Raw genomic sequence first — 18,199 nt, 5'->3', positions numbered from 1 at the left:
GTAGTCTTCAAGTATCTGAGGGCCAAGAGCATCTATATTGCAGCCATCCCGGTGGCAAGAGGGAGGACATTTGGATTCATTTATACCCTCCATTCTGCCTCCCAGAGAAGGCCAAATTATTATTTGAATTCCTGTGCATAAGACCTGATGCCAAGTAGTGTCAATATCCTACATCAACCCTTTTTTGTTACAAATCTGTGGTGCTTAGGTGGCTTTCTGGCCCTGGAGCAAAAAGAATGGGGTTGTTCCCCTCCAATCTTCCCTACATTTAGGCAGAAATATTGTCTGGTGAGAGGGGCTGGGGATGCAGTCCAGTGGCCAGAGGGGCAAGCCTTGCAACTCCTTCGGTTTCTCACTTTTTCCACTCATGTCCCGATGGGCTTCCTGATTCCCACCCCATAACCCACACTGAGATGGGCAATTGTGGGGTAAACATCCAAATATGTCCTCCCATGGGGTGAAAGTCCACTGAACTACCCAGGGAAAAAGTGAGAAAAGGAATGCTATAGGGTGTTGGACCATTTTGGCACTACGCCACACTCCTGGGGCCCTGACACTATATCTGCCCCAAGGGAAAGGCAGTATGTGACGTTTAATCCCCAGCTGCCAAACCAAAAATCAGTAATACACCCAAAGAAATCCCAATTTGTTCTTGCTTGTTTGGTTGCAGTATTTGGGCTCTGGGTCAGCCGACAGGCTCAGAACGTAGCCAACTGTGGGCATTTCTGAAACCTTGTGACATAGAGAATACAAGGTGGTGTAGTTTGTGTGGATTTCAGCCCTATGATTGTGAAAGTATGATTTAATAAACACTATTTTACCCCATACTTATGAGACATAAAAATTGGGCATTCCAGCCAATAACCAAAGTCCCACTACCTTGTATTCCCATACTTCTCCCAATTGAAACATTATCTCCATGTGTGAGTGGAACTAAATCACTTCACAGAACAAACCAAAACTGTGGCCATATGAAGACCTCATTGACACCATATTGACTTCACACAGTCCACGTTTTGACTCATCCTAGTGGCAACAGATTCACCCACACAACTGTGGTAATAGTTTTATTGGGAGAAATGTAGAAGCTCTGTGGGTAGGATCTTTATCTATCCTCACAGATTCCACAACATTCCCTTACATGAATATGTTGAAATCTGTGATTTTAGCCAACGTTTGACATTTGTTGGGAGTTCTGGGTTAGAAAACCTAATGGAATCCATGCACCCACATCATCCTGGAATGCCATAGGAGTATAGGTTTGAGAAATGTGAGGGGTTGGTTGGTTTCCATGGATGCTGGCTGACCTTTGGCCCAAATATCACATCCACCCACATCACCAAAAAGACTTCAATTCAAAGGAAAACATCTTTAATTCTCTACATTGCTTTTGAGGGGTTTTCCTGTAATATGTGATGACCTTGCCACACAATTGGGATCCCATTTTTATCAGGAGAATTTGGTGATATTGGGTGGTAGGATTTTTGATGATCTCTTTCAATTTCTGAACTTTCCCTCTCAACAATGTGAGAAAATGTGGAGTTGTAGCCAATGACTGATGTTTACAGGGTATTCTAGATAAGAAAAGGTGGTGGGATCTACATAAGCCATATAACCCTGGACTCCACAGATATTTAGATTTCAGATATGTCTTGCATTTTTAGGTTTTCTTGGGTGCTCACCAAATCTAGGCCAAAAATTTTCAGCTACTCATATTGCCAGAAGGATTAAAGGGCTAGATGTATCAAAGGATTTTGCATTCGAAAACGGTGCGAATCACAAAATTCCACCGTTTGCGAATGCAAAAATGCCTTTCAGAATGTACGAAAGGCATTCGCACTGCAATTTCAAGGACTCCCTAAAATAGTGATTCCCTGAAATTGCGACTCCATTTAGGGAATCGCAAATTACGATTCCTTAAATAGGTAATCGCAAATAGGGAATACCTATTTGCGATTACCAGTGCACATGTATCATGCATTTCCTAAATGTGAATTTGGCATTTAGGAAATGCAATTACCACAAATTGAAGTTTGGTGGTAAGCATGTGCAATTTTTTAAAATGCATTAAAAATGCATTTTTAAAAATTACATGTGCGCTTTAAATGTCCACAAATATTTTTTTGGGGTGCATCAAAGGGGGCCTGAGGCCCCCAGCACCCAGGGATTTGCATTACCTAATTTGCGAATTTCTAACAGGAATTCGCAAATTTGGAAATGCTAAACTATTCTCACCTATGGGCCAGGCCCATAGGGATGAATGGAATCCCATTACCTAATTGCGATTTGCTAACAGGGATTGTGATTTTTAGGAAATTGGTATTACCGAATTGCAATTTTCATACATTCCATTTTGCGTTTCTCAAACAGCGATTTCTTACAAACGCTATTTAAGAAATGTAAACTAGGCCCTTGATACATCTGGCCCAAAATTGCTAGGAGAAATCTTGGGGCCATATTTATACTTTTTGACGCAAAGCTGCACCGGCGCAGTTTTGCGTAAAAAACTTTACCGCCGGCTAACGGCATTTCGATGCGCCTTGCGAGCGTCAAATTTATACTTTGACGCACGGCGGCGCAACCAACAGGTGGGAGTCATTTTTTTTTACGCACACCGCAGCGTCAAGTCGTAAAGGAAAACAACGTTAACGCGACGTAAATGACTGTGGGTCGATTTACGACAGCGCAACCAGGAAAGCGCCGTTTTTTTTTTACGCAATAGCGTCAAAAATACCCGCGAACACTGCCCTTTCAGCAGAGGAGAGCCAAAATGGATCCCAGATGCCACTACAGACCCCAGGAAGATGACAGCAGACCAGGAACCAGCCAGGATGATCAATACAGGAACCAGGACATATATAGAAAAAAAAGAAATTGTCGCTTCAGTGCAGAGGAGCAGGAAATCCTGGTTAAAGAGGTGACGGAACACCAGCACCAACTATTCATCACCTCTAAGCTGCCAATCAGCAGGAGAGAGGCCATATGGCAACAAATTGTTGACAAGATCAACAGTGTGGCTGAAGTACGCAGGACAGTCACCGAGTGTAAGAAACGCTGGCATGACTGCAAACGTAGGACAAAGGAAAAAATGGCCAGGAACAGGAAGGCAGCACTGCAGACTGGAGGTGGGAGTCCAGCGCACCAGGAGGCCCTGGACCACATGGAGGAGATGGTCGCAGCCGTCATCCCTGAGGAGATCATCACAGGGATTCAAGGACAGGACAGCGCAGACTACCACGCGACAACGCACATGCAGGGTAAGTCGCATGGGGAATTATAATGCAATAATGTTAACTGCAACCGGGGTGGGGAATCTCTACTACACAATGCATGTAAGTCAGCATATATATGGAGTGGCATGGGTAAAGGGGCATGGCAGGGGGGCATGCCCAGCACAGACAGAAGCTGGGGCACGACATAACACAACACCAACAACAGTCCCATGGGGGCATCCTGTCATGACAACAATGGAGCTAAGGGAAAGCCTCGACAGGTGGGAAGGCCACTACGTCAAACTTACATCCTGGCACTCGTCAGTCAAAATATATCCTACATCAACTAGGTCCCTATCAGTAATCCAGTAGCCAAAACAACAACTGCAATGTAACTGCGACAAGAGTTGACACTAACACCTCTGATCTCTGTGCAGCTATAGTAGCCAATGGCAGTAACCTCCCCATGGAACATACATACCTAAATTAGGGGGTGAGGATGACATCTGCAACAATCTCCAGAAATAAGACAAAGGCACCAGTACACTCAAATGTCAATGCCCATAGTTGACACATACATCAGCCAAAGTAAACAGCAATAGGAGCCACACAGCACTAAGGACACACACATGCTGCATACGTCAGGGTCCCTCACGTGCCTGGCTAACAAGTCAACATCACAAATGTCATACTGCTCAGACAACAACATTGAGGAGGGGACACATGCAACTGGTCACTGAAATACACCTGCACAGTCAGAGGACCAAATAGGACATTGATACTATAAACAGGGCAATCCAATTACACATTACCCAACATCAGCTGGAAACATTAACAATGTCTACATCCATATCACATCGTAACATTGCCGTGCATAGGATATGCCACATAACAATTACAATTAGGTCAATGTGAACAATCAGATTTTGGGGCAGGTCCTGAGAGGCAAGTGTGCTGCCAGGGCAATCACAACACCCACAGCCAGTGAAAGGTCTCACCATACGAATAGATATACACGGAGGGTCGAGTAGGACAAAAAGATGGCTATTCCCTAATTGGTACAAAGCAACACCTAGAGGCGATTAGGCAGACAAGTCTGATAACTCTATATGTTACATGTGACACCCAGGTGGGCCATAGGCCTATAACAATGCCCATATGAAGGACAGCAGATACCAATACCAAACAAGATCACAAAGTAAAGTCATCCAAAGGCTTGCATGTTACGGCAAAATTGTCACAACACAGACACACTAATTGTACCCTGTTTCATTGCAGAGGAACATGGATCTCCTGCCGATATGCCTGTCCCTGATTTCCCTGATGACATGGATGATGAGCCCATAAACATTCCCCAGGAGACCATCCAAAAGGTCCTTGAAACCCTCCAGACCCCACCTTCAGTCACAAGGAGGAGCACAGAACAAGCAGCCATCACAGAAGAACCACCCACCACCCCAATTGCAAGACCTGCCAGCTCCTACACAGCTTAGGACTCTGACGACACTGGCACCAGCTTTGAAAGAACTGTAGTTGGTGTACAGTGGGAGCTGGCCAAGGAGGTGCGGGTGGGGATGCAAAATATGGCAGCCAGCCTTGAGGGGGTGCGCTCGTGCATGTTGTCATCTGCAGATCAGGCAGCAGCTATGCAAGCCCTAACATCCATACTGCAAGGACTACAAGAAACTATAAAGGAATTCACCCCTGCAGTAAGGGAGTTGCCACAACACCTCGTACCCCAAACTTTCCACTGCATGCACAAATGCAATCATGACTCCCTCAGGGCCGACCTGGCTGCCTACCATCGTGATGTGGCTGCTATTCTCAAAAACCAGCAGGCCCTCCTTGCAGCAGTACTCCCCTTAAGAACTTCACAGGGAGCAGCCCCCGGGATGTCTGACTCCACGTCTTCTAACACTGAGGTGTGTGTTGCCCCTTCACAACCAACAATAACAAGGACAAACCAGGCAACACACACATCAGAAGAAGAAGACATGGAACAGATCACATTCTCACGGAAGAGTACCCAGAAGTACTAGTCCCTGCACCATGGCCTACTTTCACCAAGGTCCTACGTTTTGTCAAATGCCAGTCTCACTACAACTATACTCAATGACTGTTCTGCTAACCACTGTATGACTTGTCAGCATTGCCAGTGAATGTCTCTCTCCTACTATTCGGCAAATCCTGTCCCTCTGCACTGTCTGTTACATCACCCCAGCATGTCAGGAGCATCATCCACACCCCTTCTGTAGGATCACCATGTAAGAATGCATCAGAACGGACTCAGCAAACATGGACAATGTACATTTTGCACTACAGCACCTATCAATAAATAGCACTTGCACACCTAATATGTCTCTGTGTTATTTGACACATCAACTGTGCAGTAGATAACTCTAAAGTGCCTGTGTGACAACCATGTAGCTTGTCAATACAAGTGTCCTGACATCATGTAGTCTGATACATCTGTGCAGTGGCCAGGATTGCATCATAGCCTGACCATCCTGAGGAGAATAACTGATGAAGGGACAAACCACACACAATTATGCTGTGTTGGACAGAATAATGCTCCATCTATAGCAATCCAAGTCAACTAATGGTGGCTGATAAATGTAGGCACCATGTAATACTAAAAAATGAAATTATGCAGCATAATCTAAGCAAACACAACTAAACACTGCATCAATCACCCTTTCTGAGTATACTTCCATGAAGGGAAGTCATGCTGAATTTTTACACACATGATCTATGTCAGCAATGAAGACAACAAGACAACACCTCATCTACAAAGATGTCCCTGAACATCACACTGCAGTCCGACCTAATAAATTACCCACAATACCAAGTCTGGAAGCACACTTTGTGATGTAGAATACCTACTCATCAACACAAATCCTTGGTGATCCATGTAAACTACTAATGGTGGGTCTACCAAATGGTGGATACTTACCAAGTTAGCACAGGGGTAGCTGCCATGTTAAACCTCTATTTTCTGTGGTGTGTAGCATAGGACACAAATGTCATAGAAAAACAATCACCTACACTGATGTCAAGGCCATGATCAAGTAGCAGTTAACGCATAATGCATAGGGTTAACTATATGTTTATTCCTATGTATTCACACCAGAGGCAACTAAGGGAAAAGTCATACCTACACTAATCTAACCTGACTACTCCTAACCCACAACTGTCCCTAACTAACCTAAGCTAAACTTACTCTACACATATAACGAATAGATCTAAACATCAACCCCCCACCCACCATTATGAGACAGGACACATGCAGGACAACACATACTAACCTACACACATACTATACTATCCTAAACAATCATATATTTTTTAGTATTTTTTTTTTATTATAAATTTTGTGATTTTTTTCTTTTCTTTTTTCTAAACAGACAGGAATCCCAACATTGACCCCCACCCACCCACCCACACAAAAATGAAAAATAGAAAGAATAAGGACCCCCCACCCTCCTCCCTAACACTAACTAAGCTAACAACCTACACTAACCTAACACTAATCCCCAAAACCCAACTATCATGACAAAAAGGAAAGAGGAGAGAGGGGAGGGATAAATTTAAAACAATCAATAAAGTGCTAGAGGTTGGCCCTCCGTAGGGTCCGCCTGATGGACCGAACCCTTTTCTTAATGTAGGCCACATCCTGGCTTAGCTTGTCCACCACTACTAATAAACTTGTCCATTTTCCTGTCTAAAGCCAGGAATGCCGCAGGGTCAATAGGAGGGGCTGCTGCTGTCTGTGTGCTGGCAGAGGTGCTCGGTATGGGAGTTGTTGTTAGCCCACTGGACTGTCCTGCAGCTCTGAAATTGCTGGGTCCAGGTCGTGCTGCAGAGGCAGGGTCAACTGTCCCCGCCGTTGCTGGGGCCACTTGGGGAGAACTGGTGGATGTGGTGGTGGTGGCTGTTGTGGGCAATGTTGGGCCACCCTGTGGTGAGGCCCACCATGCTCCGGAGGCCCGATCCGCTTGGTATTTTCGGGCCATCCTTCGGAACCCCGACTGCACCTGCAGGATGTGCCGGTATCTCATTGCCCGCCTTTCAAACTGATGTCTCTGTGCGGCACTCATGTTTGCAGCTGTGAAGAAAAAGGGCAACTATTTACCATAGGAAATGCATTGGGTGGAATAGCACAATGGGTCAATTGCACATTACTTTTACTGTAGTTGTAACAGCTATTTTCACAACATAGATCATTGAAAGTCTCAGAGGAAGTACATGGGAAGCCTGCATACAAAAGGGCATCTCACACCTAGCAAATCCATGTCTCTACATGATGGGTGACATCAGCCTAAACTTGTCATCCAAATAATGGGTAATGCAGCTGACATTATGGCTGTACCTCTTCCGCCTACTGACTTCACTACATATGCCATTCTATGTGATAACAATCACAACCCTCAATATCTGCCATTTGTAATTGTTTTTTGCTAATATAGAACTCATGTGCCATAACCGAGTGTGTACACTAGGTTAAAAAAAAAGTTGCAAAAGGTCACAAGTATGTGTAACATACTGGTTGCTACAGTCCTAGGTACCCTATTCCCAAACACATGGCAGTCTTTGAGGGTGGGGTGGGAAGAACAACCAACAATCCCATAGTCAATGCACACCCAGGAGTGTATAGAAAGGTCAACAAGTATTTGCCTCCACACACAACACCAATAAAGGGCTAGCAACAAATTGGAGTCAGCTAAACCTTGTCCTATCCAAGGTCCACACATGTCAAAATGTACTGACTTAGGCCAACATCACATACTACCAGTGAGGCATATTTTACCACACACACAGAGGAGCAAGAACACCCATGATCATGAGTAGAATGAACACCTAGGCCATTGCACTCTAGTCCCACACACTTCTAGTTCAACTTGTGGAAGTACATGCCCCCGGAAGATCCAACCTACGGTGTACTCAGTCCATCCTCAACTAGGGAAGCTGCATATTTCAGACAAGCCTTTTGCAGAAGCTATCTGGGAGAATGTCAGTCTGAAATGCAGACTCAGTCCAAGCCAAGTCCCAGAGCAACTCTTACATTAACCAGTGTATTCCACATGACTCATCCCATTCCCCATAGCGGGCCCGACTGGAATGGCCTACAGACCCAAAATCTGAGAGATGGATAAGCATAGGTCTACTAAAACTGAAGTGATATTTGAAATCCCACTAATGGAACAATACTAATGAATGGGCAGCGCATCAAACCTTGAATTCTGTTGAACACACAGTAGTCCATCATGCATCACCAGCAAACAATAAAAATAGCACACATGCAACACTCACTGTAGGTGTCGGGGTCCGCAAAATGAGCCACCTCTCCCACAGTGTACGGTGCAGGTCCACCTGTAAAGCATGGAAGGAAGAATATACTCAGAATCCGTGCACTGACAAACAATTGCAATTACAAAGACAATGTGAGAATATGACATGCGTAATGAAACACTTTCACACATGCTCATACTGCATGGAATAATTTTTGAGCAACATTTACATTGGATGAGTCTCCTGCTACAGTTACACACCCTACTACACACATGCAGTGGCCTGGACAGTCATGTGGTGTCAAAGATGCACCTCCATTAGTATGCCCCAACAATATAGGGGTGCATTCATCTCATCATGTGCATCCAAGAGAGACATCCAAAAGCTGGTTACTTGAGGACTGCATGACCCCTCAAACTCAAACAGCCTATGTGGTCATTTTCAACACACACCAACCAGACACACATGTGACATATGTGTGGACAACATAGCTAACTTCAATTGACGTGAAGGCAGCACTCATTTATAGCATCATATTGGGTTTACAAATGTCAGTCTAGCTATGGCGTCTACATATGTAGGTATGATGTTTCAACATCCATTTTTCACTGGCTATTGTGACCTGTAGAGTTCAAATTGAGGCATTAGCGTGTCGCTTGTCTGACACAAAGGCAACACTACATTACATACTGCTACAGGCAACCGGTATGTGTAGAAAACATGAGCTACCTGACTGCTAGCATTTGTCTTCCTCCACATTGTGCAACAATTACCCAGTAGGTTTCCCTAGCATTACACACAGTCAGCTACTTATCTAGCAGATTGGGTAACAATCATCACATGTCCCCACACAGCTTTAAATTGTTCACATGTAATTGATGTGTACTCACCAACATGGCCACCAATCCTGATTCCCAGGTGGTCCAGCAGATCTTGCTCCCTGGATATCATATCAGCCCAGCGGTGCTTAAGTTGATGGTCATTCCTCAGGCTACCATAGACCCGGACCAAGTGATGGCGCACCTTCCCCCACCGGACTTTACGGGCCTCCGTATGATACCCCTGTATCACACGACCCCCAGCCTCCAGGCTGAGTGGGAGGAAATGGCAAACAAGCCATATAAATCCCCCCAATTCCTCCTCACCCATCCTGGCAAGCCGTGGCCTACCTGACATCTCAGCACTAACAAAGTGGAAAAAGTTGGAGAAAAAGGAAAAGGGGGAAATGGGGAAAGGTAGCGTAGTGAAATACAAAGAAAACTTAGGAAGAAGAGCCCAACTAACCCCTAAATTACACTACACAGAACAGACTCCCACAGACAATAAAAGAAACACTGGACTTGACAAAATTATACAATACAGACTCACACAGTATTCAACAACAAGACAATGATGACAAAAGCACAATAGAGAAGGTACACTTGACACAAAAGCACTAAAACACAGGACAACACTTTCCACACAGCCACACAGTCTAGAATAATCTGAGACTGCAAAGTGAAAGTGAAAGTACACCCACAGTACAGATTCTGTAAACAGGATATCCTATTACATCACATCCTGCATAAAATGGCCGCCGTTTTTTCCCCCGTTATGCGTCATTTTTTCACGCATACAGAGAGTGCGTCATATTTTTTGACGCATAAGAGTGCACATAATGCAGAGTCAAAAAAAATGTCATCATTGTTCCCTTATATTTGTTTGAGGCTTATTTTACAGTTCTAGAGTTGAAATTTAAGCCGCTGGCAAATATGATGAGCAAATATGAAAATTAATTTTGACTCTGCATTATATGCACTCCTGTGCGTAATTTTTTTTTACGCCCAAGCTGTATGCGTGAAAATATGACACATTATGGAAAAAATGGTGGCCATGTAATGCTGGTTATTAATATATTTATTTTAATTTGATTTTTTTGACTCAGCATTATGTGCACTCCTGTACGTCAAAAAATTATGATGCCCAAGCTGTATGCGCGGAAATATGACGCATTATAGAAAAAAATGGTGGCCATGTAATGCTGGTTATTAATATATTTATTTTAATTTGATTTTTTGGACTCAGCATTATGTGCACTCCTGTACGTCAAAAAATTATGACGCCCAAGCTGTATGCGTGGAAATATGACGCATTATAGAAAAAAATGGTGGCCATGTAATGCTGGTTATTAATATATTTATTTTAATTTGATTTTTTCGACTCAGCATTATGTGCAGTCCTATGCGTCAAAAATTATGACGCACAAGCTGTATGCGTGGAAATATGACGCTTTATGACAAATATGTCTTTAATTTGTCAAATTGTGAAAAGAATTTTGTCATGACCAAACAGTGCTAAGTGATACACATTTGGGGTTAGCTATGGCACATGTCCCTTATAGGATGTATAGAAGGTATTCACAGTGCAATAGTAATGATTGCTCAAAATGATTATTACCCATAATTGTACACATATTTTGGGTAATTGCTGATGGCTAATTTCAAATGATGAATGGGATACCAGGATGTATTCCTTAGCAAAAATGTGTCCACATTTATCACGGTAATCAAAATTATATATAGGCCAAATAGGTATTGCAATTGTCACCTACACTTTTTATGGGGGTAACCATGTCCTAATTATGAGTTTGTGTATCTTATATGTGTTTTACTTTTGACATGTAGGCCACACATGCGCCTTATGCATGTGTGTACTTCACATATGCATATTTCATGTATATTTGGGGGGCGGTAGAGGTGGACTTAGGCCCCCAGCACCCTAGGGTTTGCCCTTCCAGACTTGCTAATTTATCCAAGGGTTTCCCTAATTCAGTAATGCTAAACCTGCAGCAGCAGGCTCATGGAAGGCCATAGGGTATGATTCACTGTTTGCCATGCAATAATCCCATTTGCCCATTTGACGTTTGCCCTATTGATTCTTTGGAGCAATCTGACATACCATTTTGCATTGATATTTTTTGCTAAATCTCAACGTTCCTCATGTGCTGATGACAAATAGGTTGTTGATGTATGTGGCCCTTTATGCATTACCTGGTTTAGTGGCATGTTTCATTCTTCCTGCTAGGTTCCAACTGGGACACTACTGTGATCGGCTGCTTGCAAATATTTTGTTGATTGGATGGTACATGTTTATATGTGTGGTCCAATGGAGATCCACTATCAACTGTCAGGGTGTATGTTGTCACTGTAACTTCCAGGTCTCCTCATGAGTTAGTGGCAGCTAATCTTGTTTCAATTGGGCATTGTTTGTAGCAAAAATGGAGAGAAGCCATTGAGGACATGGTCACCTACACATGGATGGTCCCACCCTGTCACTGAACACGTGTAATGAGACTTTCGAATGGGCAACCTTTTTGTGCTGAGTGAGAGAATGTCTCAGGTGTCTGGATCTGGCATGTGTCATTGCCACATTTCTACTCCAGTTGGCCTCTGTGGATGGTAATGTATCATGAAACATCATAGCCTCTGTGCAGAAGTAAATGGCTGGTATTCAACACACGACTCATCTTTATCATTTGAAAAAGTGTTACTCAGCGTTTTGAACAGTCAGGGTCCTCATATGTGTTGACTTTTCATGGACATTATCTGAGGTTGCTGGCTTTGATGGAGGCCATTTACACCATCATACACTATGGTCCTGGTCCACTGTCACACTTTTAAGTTTAGGCATTAATGAAGGTCAGACAACGGAAGGGCCAAGATTTGGCTATTCATGGGCACTGTCACAAGTCTGATGCAAATGACAGTCAGATGATGCACTACTATGTATTTGAGTATACATTGATGAGGCTAATGACAAATTAGTGTCTGAGGTACAAAAGGTTTTGGACAGCATGTGTGGTCCATAGGTGGACCCCAGGTATCTGTAGAGTGACCCACGGACAGGTGCCAGTCAGGCTGACAGGATGCTGGGTCAATCAGGAGCAAGCTCTTTCAGTAATCACATGATCACGTGTTCTGACTAGGACTGGTCAGAGGGAGCATTAGACAGTTGAGATGTCAAACTGTGTATGTCCTGTGTTGCTTTGAAGGTGACACATGAACCCTGATAAAGTGTTACACGGCAACATTAGTGTCAAAGCTTAATGATGTAATGGCTCACATTCAAACATGTATGCAGTAGGAGGCATCAGCAGGGACGGGGCATGTACATTTGGGTGGTGTGCATGGAGGGGATCACAGGTGTGGCCTCCATCTGTGTCTCACTAGTCCTGTCAGATGGGATTAGCTGATAAATAGCCTACAGTACCTTTCACAGAAGAATCAATCTACAGGTGATACCAGGCCTTATAAACTCCAAGGCAGTGTATTATATGAGCTGTGTTCCATGCAGTGAGATGGTAGTATGACAATGGTCGGCATAGTAAAGGGTGTGGCACACTGGATGACTCTTGTGAGTGTGTGTGTGTAGATGAGGGAATCTGAGTGTACACAAATCGGCATTCCAGGGACCCCTTCAGACAGGTGGGGTGTGAGCATCTGCAAGTGTGTGTAATGTTTTTAGAAAAGGGCTGACATGTAGATGGGATGTGATGTGCTGGATGCTTGTCATAGGTGTAGCACTTGTGCTGTGTATGTTCTGCTTATGTGTAACTCTAGTGACAGATAGTCATTGCAATGATAGTAAGTAGTTGGAATTACTGTTGCCAAGAGTCTAGTACTACATTCCTGTTCCTGAAGCATTAGCATGTGAACTGCCTGATGTATGAGGCCTGTTTTCCCCTAGTTGAGTGATGGTGTTTTAGTTGTGTGCCATCTGCTGCGATGATCCATGTTTCCTACATGTATGTGAGTCATATGTGTGGTCCTCAGCTATTGCCCTTCAAAGGTGAACTGTACAGGATGTCTGTCATTTACATGGTGTGTGTATCTGACCATTGTATGGTGGTCATTACATTTGTGGTGTATATTGTTTGTGTGATGATTGTTATATCATTATTGCTCAATGAGACGACATTCTTCTTCAGCAATTTCAAACTAAAGGTGGGCAGAAAAGAATAGGCCAAACCATGATGTGGTGTTTGTTATCTGTGTTTTTTTACAATTGTGCATTAAGTGGTGATAGTGATAATTAAGAAAATAATTATTTACAATCTGTTGGCACCTACGCACTCCAGCAGCCGTGTTTGGTTGTTCCCCCTCCTGTTGCAGGCCAGCATCCTCCTATTCGTCGTCTTCAGGCATGTATGGGTCTGGTTCCAGGAGGGGAATGTTCCTTTTTACACAAATGTTGTGCAATATGGCACAAGTGAGTATGATCCTCCAGACCACCTCTGGGGAATATAGTAGGTTACCGCCAGTGATGTCAAGGCAGCGGAACCTTGACTTGAGGATCCCAAAGGTGTGCTCGACAATGCTGCGTGTCCTCTTATGGGCATCGTTGTATGCCCGCTCTCCAGCAGTAGTCGGGTTCCCAAATGGTGTCATTAGCCATGGCTGGATGCCATACCCCTGATCAGCTGAAAGAAAAACACTGAATGGGATCATGTTGATGTAGCTGGCACTATTGAAAAGACCTTTAATGGCAGTAGTTGTCTTGTGTTGTCTGTGACTCTTTTGTGTACTAATGTGACAACCTATACTTGTAGGCTATACCTTCTGCATTGTGTTTTTTCCTTGGCTGAGCAAGTGTTTGTCTGCTAACCGTTTGTCAGCAGTATGTTTTGGGATTTGCAATAGAGTGTGTCCTCCCTAGCATTGTGACTTGTGATACAGGTGTCCGTGTGTCTTCACTGAGGGTGAGATGATAGTTCCATGCACATTTAAAATTGAAAGTGTTGTTAACACGTTCATATCAAAGTACCCTGGGTATCCCATACCTTGAAACTTATGCAATGTATTAATGTAAAGGTTATTGTGACACTTACAATTTGCAAGGTGACATTTAGGCAACCACACTCATTAATGTCTTCACATTAAGCTGTACAGTAAATTCCAATGTGTCACAGGTTCAATGGTGAGTTAAGAAACATGGCTAGTGATGTGAGGACCTCATTGTGTTCCTGTCTAGATGTTGCTGTTGTGGTGTATGTGTTGTGTGTCCTAGAGGGTTGCTGTGCAGTGTGTATATAAGTAGGTTTCTGTACTTACCAACAAGTAGTCCATTGCTATACCGTCCATCCTGGAAGTGTTGGTTGATGGTGCTGTGACGGAAGATGAAGGAGTCATGTACACTCCCAGGATATTTAGCCACGATGTTGCTGATCAATCCCTGGTGATCGACTATGGCCTGCACGTTGATTGAATGTGTGTGCTTCCTGTTGCGGTAGAGGTGTTCAGTTACAGCAGGTGGCACAAGGCGTACGTGTGTGCAGTCGATTGCACCAAGGATGTGTGGGAAGCCACTGATAGCGTAGAACCCCTGTTTAGTTTCCTGCTGCTTCTGCAGTGTGTTAGGGAAGCAGATGTGGAGGGGTGTCAGGCGAATGATGGCATCCAGTACTTTTGGCAGAAATGCGGAGAATGATGGTTGTGATATTCCGCCAACCAGGGCACCAGTTGTTTGAAACGAGCCACTTGCCAGCAGGTGAAGTACGGCAAGCAGCTTTGTTTCTGTTGGGATAGTGCGGGGTGTCACCAAAGTGGGGGCCAACTGCTGTTCAGTGTTTTGCAGCAGCTGCTGAATGGCCTGCCAGTTCAACCAGTACCTCTGTATGATGTTGTGTTCCCTGAGGCCATGCAGGGTTGTTCTTGGGCGGAATATCCTCTCCTGCCTTCTGCGCTGCCTTTGGGGTCCCTGCTGTTGTTGTTGTAGCTGCCGTTGTTGCTGCAGGGCTCTGCGTCTACGTGCACGCTGGATAAAAATCACCTCCATGTCTCCCTGTTGCTGCTCTGCTGCTCTGCTGCTCTGCTGTTTGTTCTGTGTGTTCTGATTAAATACAGGTGTGTTTGCCCCATTTTAACGCCTGCCTTGACCCAGGTGTTAAATTTTGACGCACATCGGGCTTTGCGTCATTTTTTTGCTCCGCCTCCCGGCCGACAGTCATTTTTGCCCGGAAGCTTAAATATGACGCACAGCCGTGTGCGTCGTTTTTTGGACAGGAACGCCTACCCTGCATATCATTAACGCAGGGCGGGTTGCCGCATCCAGAAAATGACGCACACGGCGGATTTTTGTCGTCCGCGGGCGTCAGGGTTTAAATATGGGGCAACGTTTGCGCTGATTGTGAGTCAAAATTTTTTACGCACAATCGGCGCAAACAGAGTATAAATATGCCCCTTGATGTCCCCACATTGCATTTGTAGGCCTTTTCTGTCACTGGTAATTAGCCCATTGACACAAGTGTGACCTATTTTATTCTGTACAAGTGAACATAGAATAGTAGAACATTTATCATTATCTATTGAATTGCAATCCATTTTTGGCTTCCAAATTTAGGTCAGGGAAGAAGAAAGAACACATTTTACAAACCATCATCTGAATCACATGCTCTTAGTTGTAACCCCAAATTGAGGGTCATACAAATAACCTTTATTCCTAAACTCCTATACCTTAGTACATTTGAATAATGCAATGCTTGCCTCAATAGTCATTTTTCATTTACTAAATCTTATCTTATTAACTGATGCATGGTCAGTACACAATTAAAACTGTTTATAAGAAGCAGCTGTGTTGTTAGCTCTAGGTATTCCATGTTTTCAGACAGCCAACAACCTCTACATATCCCTGCAACTGGAAAAGGCAGATGGAATAGGTATGCTACTTTTGTAAATCAGCAAACATAGTAAAAAAAATACAAATAAAAACGTTGTCACCCCTTTCTGTTTTTTCCTACTTACTCTGATTGGTATTTGATTAGAATGATTACGTTCTTTGGGAAGGTTATGAGCAATCTACAATAATGACCAATTGCTGAATTTAGAGATTCCACAGAGTTCTACAAGCAGGCGGAAACTGGTGTGTTGCTCTGACTTTTAGCATCAGGAGCTTGTTCTGCGCTGAGAAATCAGCACGGATAGCAACACACGGCGCACCAGAAGGTGCTGCTGCTTGAGTTGGTTTTACTGCTGCTTGAGCAGATTTTCTACTTGAGCTGCAATTTTGTCTTCGCAAAAAGGCGCCACCGCCCCCTTTTGGAAAATCTTGCCAGGTGCCCTCCTAGCACCAGAAAATCATGCTAGGGGATGCCAATTCTCCCTTGTGTTCCCCAACTTACTCTTGGTGAGTTGTATTTGAGAAAAAAACTCTGCCAAACAGTGGTTGGAGGAATTTGGCCAGAATACTGTGCTACATGCGTAATGCAAAGTGGCCAAATCTCTGTGAACTGCGCCAGCAGAGCGGAGTTTATTGCCCACTCCTAGTATTTTTCAGAAATTACAACTTTCCAGGTTTACCCATGGGTTTCACACTTCTTTTCACACAAAATTAAAGCAGGTATAAACCACAAAAATAGCAAATTTTGACCACCACTAAGAAAATTGCAAAAACTATGATGAAAATGTTTTATGGCTCTTTCTGTTTCTGATGTCTTGAAAGATGTTTCTCAAACCTTTTGTTGATGCAAATTTTAGAAAAAAAACATACACTCTCCTGCACATCACTTTGTCCCATTTTTAAAACAAATTGCTTTGTTTTGTTGACTTTTTTGTTTCCTTGCAACAGAATCCACAGAGCCTGGGTACATTTAGACTCCACAAAATGTGTGGGAAAGGATTCAAATGTGTTCGGAATACCTTATGGTGAAAAAGTAATGATGGCTAAAGTCTGGAACCGTTGAAACATTTGAAAAAAGTCTCTGCACTTGAGGGGGTAGGTCTCTGCACTTAACGGGTTAACGATTTACCACCAGTGACATCAAAATGTAGGCAATTGTTAATTTGTTCCAAACTTAGGCCCAGATTTATACTTTTTTTGCACCACATTAGTGTCATTTGGTGACACAAAAGCGGCGCAAACTCACAAAATACAGTTGTATTTTGCAAGTTTGCATCGCTTTTGCATTAAAAAATGATGCTAATGCGAGGCAAAAAAAGTATAAATCAGGGCCTTAAAATCTTAAAGTGCACCATGATAAAATGCTTTCAGTTTTGATTGCACCCTGTGTCCGTTACTCAAATAGGAATGTCGAAATGCTGTTGTTGTAAATTGCCCACATGAGTCTGGCTATCAAAAAAGTGTTTGGTTACAGAGCAAATTTTGTGCATAGGATGACCTTGGTTCACCATGGGCAGCTTGTGTGTATGAATTGTAATTTATGGTATACATAATTCACCATCATTTAGTACTTAATTTCATCCCTGAAACCTTGTACTTGTGTATAAAATAATGCAAACAGCAGGGACATTTGATGATGTTAGCAATGATGGCATCAGTTATTTTATCAATTATATCATTTGAAATCTCATCCCTAATATCACCAGTGGCATCATGGAATATGTCATGAGTGATGTGATATGTGAGGTCATAATGCTTTTTTGTGGCCCCAGGGAGTTCTCTCTGAAACCTACCATAAGGGCCACATCAGTCTACATTGTATATTTTGGCCCCCTTGTCCCCCTTTTTTCGGCTCCCACTTAAGGGATCACTCTGAAACTTTCCAAAAGTGAACTGATATGGATGAGCGTTTTTTGGGAAAGCTTTGTGAAGATTCGTTAAAGAGTACCAAAGTTAATATACATATACATGCATTTATTTATTTAAATCTTTCATTATCTCACTATAATTTATTTGTACAAGCATCTTCATGTATGCTGATATTA

The sequence above is a fragment of the Pleurodeles waltl genome, chromosome 1_2 (genome assembly GCF_031143425.1).
Source record: "Pleurodeles waltl isolate 20211129_DDA chromosome 1_2, aPleWal1.hap1.20221129, whole genome shotgun sequence".
Taxonomy (NCBI): domain Eukaryota; kingdom Metazoa; phylum Chordata; class Amphibia; order Caudata; family Salamandridae; genus Pleurodeles; species Pleurodeles waltl.
The sequence above is the reverse complement of the archived record's forward strand: the minus strand, read 5'-3'. Positions refer to the sequence as shown.